A 6,675-nucleotide genomic window follows, 5' to 3' on the forward strand; every position below is an offset into this window, starting at 1 on the left:
GATCTCTGGATCTTTGTAATCTGACCACAATGACAAGTGGTGTGTTCAGCGGTGTGGACACAAGACGATTACTTTGGTTCTGTTTTCTTACCTCAGCAGTGGAAGCCAGATGTTCATCACCTCTGTATCTGACTGTTAGAAGTCAGGTGAAAGAGTCACATTTAATAACTGATGCATGACTCCTCCATTGTTGTTAATGGGTGCAATATTTGTGACATCACTGGAGGACCTCAATAGTGCCATTTTCTGTCACAGAGCAACATCACCATACAACGTGTGCCAGTATTCAGTTTATCTAACTCAAACATTTGAATCTCTCAGCAGAGCTTAAGACGTTGGTGGCACTTAACTATGCTACATAAAGTTAGGGTTAGCCTTAAATTCATATTTATACTTTTAAATACTCCCAAATTTTACTTTTTCATCACATAATTCCACCTCATCCAAAAGTAGAATCCAATTTAATTTGGCCTCTGTCATTCTGTCAATCTGTTTATTTTGCTACTCAGTTCCCTTAAAACTATCTATATCAAGTTTCTTTATTTTCCTAACAGTAAATATTTCATTTGCCTTCTTCTAATATGTTCACATTAAGCCTTTTAGAATCTCCAGATGACTCCACAGGACACTAAAGCTCTGCATGTTTCTGCATATTTCAGTAGCTTCACATCAGTAGTCGACATTCAGATTGATTCAGGTGACGTCATTCCATGAAAAGACCATGTATGCAATCATCATATCACAGGAAGAGCAGATCAGATTTTAATTAAGAGACCACTATATGAGCAGATATTGTATTGAGATAACAGCAGGAGTGTATTCAGTCTATCAAACTCTCAGGGTGGTTGTGTTTTGACAGAGCGGACCTCAGTTCATCTCTCTGCACTGTCAGTGACCTGAACCTCTGTCTCATCCCAGGGGAGAGTTTATTTTCTACTGTCATGTTTATCTTTGCCTTGCACGCACAGAGTATGTACAAAACTACAGAAAGCAAACAAAAACAAAAAGTTATGAACAGAGTGTAAATCCATACCTATACTTGTTAATAATTATTAAAAAAGTTGATTGAATTGTGTCATAATTTTGTGTCAAGCTTGTTTTTATTCCTCATGTGAGTTTAATGTGCCTCCTTCCACACATAAAGCCTGCACATAAAAAGCAAAGGCCAAGTCATCAGTAGCCATGGAGAACAATTATGTAATGGAGGAGGCTTATCAAGTCTCTGTCAAGAAAATAACCTGATGATGTCATCAGTTATCTCAGCTCAGAGTTCACTACTACAAATCAGGCCTGGACTGGGAAAAAAATTCAGCCCTGGACTTTTTGGTCCAGACCGGCCCACTGCAATCCATGCACAGATACTGTGCCAACTCGCGTTGATGCACATTTAAACACACAAGCCCTTAATAACACTAGTATACTGAACAATATCCCTTATATTCTGGAGACTTGAATGGGCTTGAATTAGTTTTAACTGTATCACGTGAAACTGTTGAACGAGCAATAAACCATAAACACTGACTGAAAAAAATATGTAACATCATAGGCTACATATGTGTTATGGTGTTAGATCAATGTCCTTCATGAAGAAATTAGACTATAGGCACAAAGAAAGGTGAATGTTGACACTTAAAACACTTTAACTCCAGTGACCTGATTTGGGGGAAGTCATTATAGATAGAAATGATCAGCTCTACATGCTCAGATCACATCACATTGCAACATGTGAACATGTAAACTTGCAGATTTGTAATTATATGCCATCCTTTGATGAAAATAGTGGTTAAGTGGTTAATAAAAGCAACTAATCAATTAATCAGGATAGTATATGAATATGATTGTTTTCCAATACTTTAGATAACTAGATTTAGGCCTAGTTGTAACACACCACACTATTCAGAGTTTGTTATTTATCATGTTAAGTAAAGTTCATCCTAGACAGTTAGTAACTTTTCTGAACATTTAATGAGTGTTTATTCACACCATGCTGCAGGCACACACCTGCTTTGGACTGTATCACCACAGAGTCTTCCTCAACCTGCTGCTGCACCACCATGGCAGCGGGACCCTCACCTGACTCACTGTCCGACACCTGCTGCTGAGAGGGACCCACTCTGAAGCCGCCCCGCAGCAAACATTTCTGAAATGTTTTTGCTCGTAGCAGCGTCGGTTGCTAGAGCTTTTCTTTTTTTTTATCTCTTTGTTTTTCCGCTCCGCCTTTTCGCTTTTTAGCCGCATTGTCCATTTTGTTGTAGTATCTCTCACTATCTCTAATCTGATTGCTTGTCATCAAAGGTGATTGGACAAGGGGGGGGGGCTCAAGAACCAGCGTGGGTGGGACTCCTGGGCCTCTGTAGCCTATCATAGGGCCACTGGGCCAGGTATTCTTTAGACAGACAAGCCAATGGGCCTCTAATGTGTCTGCAGGCTGCAGCGGAGCTCTGTGGGCCGGTGCATGTTTCTGCCCCTGGGCCGGGAGAGTAACCATGGCAAAGCGCAGCAAAAACTAAATAAACAAATAAAAAAAATAAAAAAACGGCAGCCACCGGCCCATTATTGACCGGCCCACCGGGAAAAGTCCCGGTACTCCCTATGGCCAATCCACCCCTGCTACAAATTAAAGGAGAGAATAACATTTTTAAAGTCTTTATTAAAAGTGCCTTTGTCTTATTGATCCTCCAGTCCTCCCCCTTTCTCTTCAATCCATCCCATATAAGGTGAGCAATCAGTATAACAGAATTCATAAATCAATAGAGTTGCATTATTGGAAATGTAGGATTCATTGTTTTTGGAGCCTCACATATCCTGATTCTTAGTCCTGTATGAACCAATCTCACTCATTACTAACAACTTTAAACATTTAAACATTAACTGCTCTTTCTGTGTCCCCTCCAGTAAAGTCAGTAATCTCTCATTACCTCACCATTATTTTACCATTACACCATCTTTTATGTCCCCTCAAGCAAAGTAAAGCATCATTCTACAAAACTAGCAATAGAATCTAAAGTTTTTACTGGGAATCCAACCTCAGCTCCTTCATAATAAAGCAGAGAGAGCAGGACTGATAAGATAAGATATTCCTTTATTAGTCCTACAGTGGGGAAATGTTTACCATATTGCAGCAAGTGGACAGTGAAAATAGAAAGAGCATCAATAAAATAAAATGAATAAAAATGAATGAATAATAACTAAGTACACAAGCAATAAAAACAATAGTAGAAAAAAATATAGTAAAAAAAGTAACATTATGTAGAAGAGTAATATTGGTGTTGAATGCTAATATACCTGAGTTACAGATTTTTAAGTGAAAAATATATATTGCACAATTGAACTGAAAGTAATAGTATACCTGAACTACTGATAGTCATATTCAGAAAAGGTATGCATTCATATTCAAATCCACATCATTAGAGACTAGCCTGTAAGCATAAGCTACATCACTGTGTAATACATGCTGTAGATAGACACTTTATTAAATCTGATGGAAATTGAGGCATCAAGTAGCTCATACGACACATACAAATCACCAATACATGCAAGGATTTTGACAAAGAATGTATGTTTCTTATAATCAGGTAAAAATATATGTATATATTTAAATCTATTTTACATCAACACCACCACCTGGTATCACTGACATGAACATTTTTATTATTAATACATTGCTAGCTGCTCAGAAAGTAATGTAGCTTACAATAAAGTGTTACCAGAACATCATGATGAATTGCAGTAAAAGGATGCTACAGTTTTTCACTAATACAATTGATAAAGTAAGGATGTCAAAGATGCTGATTCAGGGTTACTAATGTATTTTTATTGTAACTGTATATTCATAAAAAGTCAGCAGAATGCAGGAAAGCAGGTTGCTGAATCTGAACATTTTACAGGAGGACAGTGAGGCTGCAAAGAGTTATTTTATGATGTAATGATGTAAGTATGGAGGGTTCAAAGCTGATTGCAGTGATAATAATGGTTGCTTTATGTCTCTGCATCAGGATCTGAACAGTTAGTTACTGTGTATTCTTTTGCGATTATAAGGAAGGAGAGTCTGTGTATGTCTCTAACTATTCATATTATGTGGTGAAACTGCTCATTTTTATTTCACAGCGTCTTCCACAACTCTGTGTTCTCTCATTACAGCTTCTATTGTTCTTAATTATGCTCCATTTCTTCCCTCATGGCCCCTCAGGGATCAGTGCAGTTCCAGTTTTTAACCTCAGTCTAGTTTGTAGTGTCAAAGAGCAGCGAGGCGTCTCCCTGCTGCAGGATCAGAGGACGCCTGTTAACTACACTGTGATCATAATGAATGACAAGACACAAACAGATCTGGGACACACTGTATGGAGTTAGATATGGTCATTGGTTCTGTATAGACATGTCATCAGACCTTCAATTCAATTCCTGTGTGACTCATGTCTGGCTCTGACACTAGGTAAAACTGTTAACCCTCACTGTTCATATTCTGACTCATCATTAGTCTCTACACCAGTTCACATTCATAAATTCCCCATCAGTCATTAATAATGTTTGATTAATCCTTAATGAAGCTGTGAGAGAGCAGACAGAGTGTATTCTGTTTGTTTATGAGGAAAAGACATTCACAATCATTAATTTATGATCCAGTAGAACATTTTATAGAATATGAGTACAACATGCTTGAATGCAGATTTTTGTAAAATATGGACATTTGCATGTATCAGCTGCACAAAATAAAAAATAAAATAGATGCATTTTATTTCCATTTTTGTATTCTGTGGGTCATATTAGGGGGAAAAAGAAATATATAATAGGGTGTTTTTATAGCTCTTAAAAGTAAAAGTTGGTCAAACTCTTCATTCTAGATTATTTGTTGTCATCTGATTTTACAGAAAATCCAAAGTCTTCTGATTTGTTACAAGTTGTAGCACACGTACGGTGAAAAAAATCAAACATAAGTTATAAAAGTTTAATTTAGATTCTATATAAAACTTTCCAGGGGTCTGTAGGTACATTTACATTTACTACAACAAGACTTTGAATGTCAAACACAGTTGTAATCAATGACATGAATCATTGCTGTGTATAGTTCTGTCATGATAACTACTTTTATTAGATGATATATTGTCTCAGAAATGTCATTTGAAGATCATTTTATATCACTGATATATGATATATATATGATAATATAATAGCATTATAATGCAAAGAGGGTGGGGGTCATGTCCATGTGTCATGATAAGTCCATATATAGACATGATGATTTATTATTTGTGTCAGTTTGGGACTGTTGTGTGTGCATGCTGACTCACTGACACGGCTTAGCAGGACACTTTAAATAACATAGAGCCATCATAAGTCAGTTATTAGTTCCACCTGCTTTTGTGCTTTTTCTGCTATGAAGTCAAAATGTGTGTTGTCATTAATGATCTGTTAATAGACACTTCAATGGCTGAGCAATACTATATATATGGTGGCTTTCAAGTGCATTATGTAATCTTTAAAAACAACTACATAAATCCAGTGGTTTGAAATAATACCTGTACATGCACAGTCACAATAGCACTGCAGCCAACTGTGCAGGCAAATGACTAGTCAGTGTATCCTGAGGTCCTCTGCTCATCCATGTACCAACATGAAAGTACACAGATGAAATGTACAGCAGCATCTCCACTCCAATCAAAACCCAAAGATATTGATGAGTTCCATCATGATGCTGCAGAAAAGAATAACAGCATCAAAAGTAAAACACGAGACAAATCTGTCATTTAAACACATTTAATGTACATTAATCCAAGATAGATTTTATAACAATATAAAGGAGTATACATTTAATATAGAACGTGTTCCAGATTATAGACTCTTTCTTTGCATAAGAATATTTCATCTTCAGTCTAAAATTAGAGCATCTCTGTCTTCAGTTTCACATCTCACTAAAAATAAAGCATCTGCAGGGTTCATGAAAAACAACAGGCATCTAGAATGTATCAGGTAAATTCATCACTGACTGTACCACTGCCTCTTTGGCTTTCATTTACTTCTTCAGCATCATTTTCAGAAACAGGTGAGTTCTTATTCAAATAGAAACTAGTTATATGTTCAGCTGTAAACAGTGAGCTCTGTGGATGATCCTGAGTAACAGTGTCTGGGGTGTATAGTTTCTGGAAAGATGCTGCGAACCGAATTTCCATTCACCTCCTGTGCTACGAGATGCTGACAGAAGTCTCACGATCTCAGCCAATCAAAATCAACCTGCATGACATCATTTTACACTGTGACTGTTCACTTTCTCTTAACATGCTGCTAATGAAGGCCTAGTGAAATAAATAACCCTGAACCTTGTGTGTGAGGTTCAGGTTTTGATGGTGCTGGTTAACTGTGGAGGTGCTTACTCACTGCACTGTACTGCACTGTACTGCACTGTACTGCACTGTACTGTACTGGGAGGTGTTCCTGTTATTTTCTTCTTATAATGTGGACATAAGTAATATTTCTTCTTCCACGTAGAGCACAATAACCATGGCACACAGTGCGTGCCTTCATTTACAAACTCACTGAAACACAGAAATGTGGAGAAACATTACGAGGAGGTATAAACATGATGATTGATGAATTAGTCATAAATAAAGCCAACATTGCTGTGTGTGATAAAAATGATTTAAAGGACAATACTGATGCTTTTTTCATCTTTTAGCTCCT

The sequence above is a fragment of the Scomber japonicus genome, chromosome 5 (assembly GCF_027409825.1).
Source record: "Scomber japonicus isolate fScoJap1 chromosome 5, fScoJap1.pri, whole genome shotgun sequence".
Taxonomy (NCBI): domain Eukaryota; kingdom Metazoa; phylum Chordata; class Actinopteri; order Scombriformes; family Scombridae; genus Scomber; species Scomber japonicus.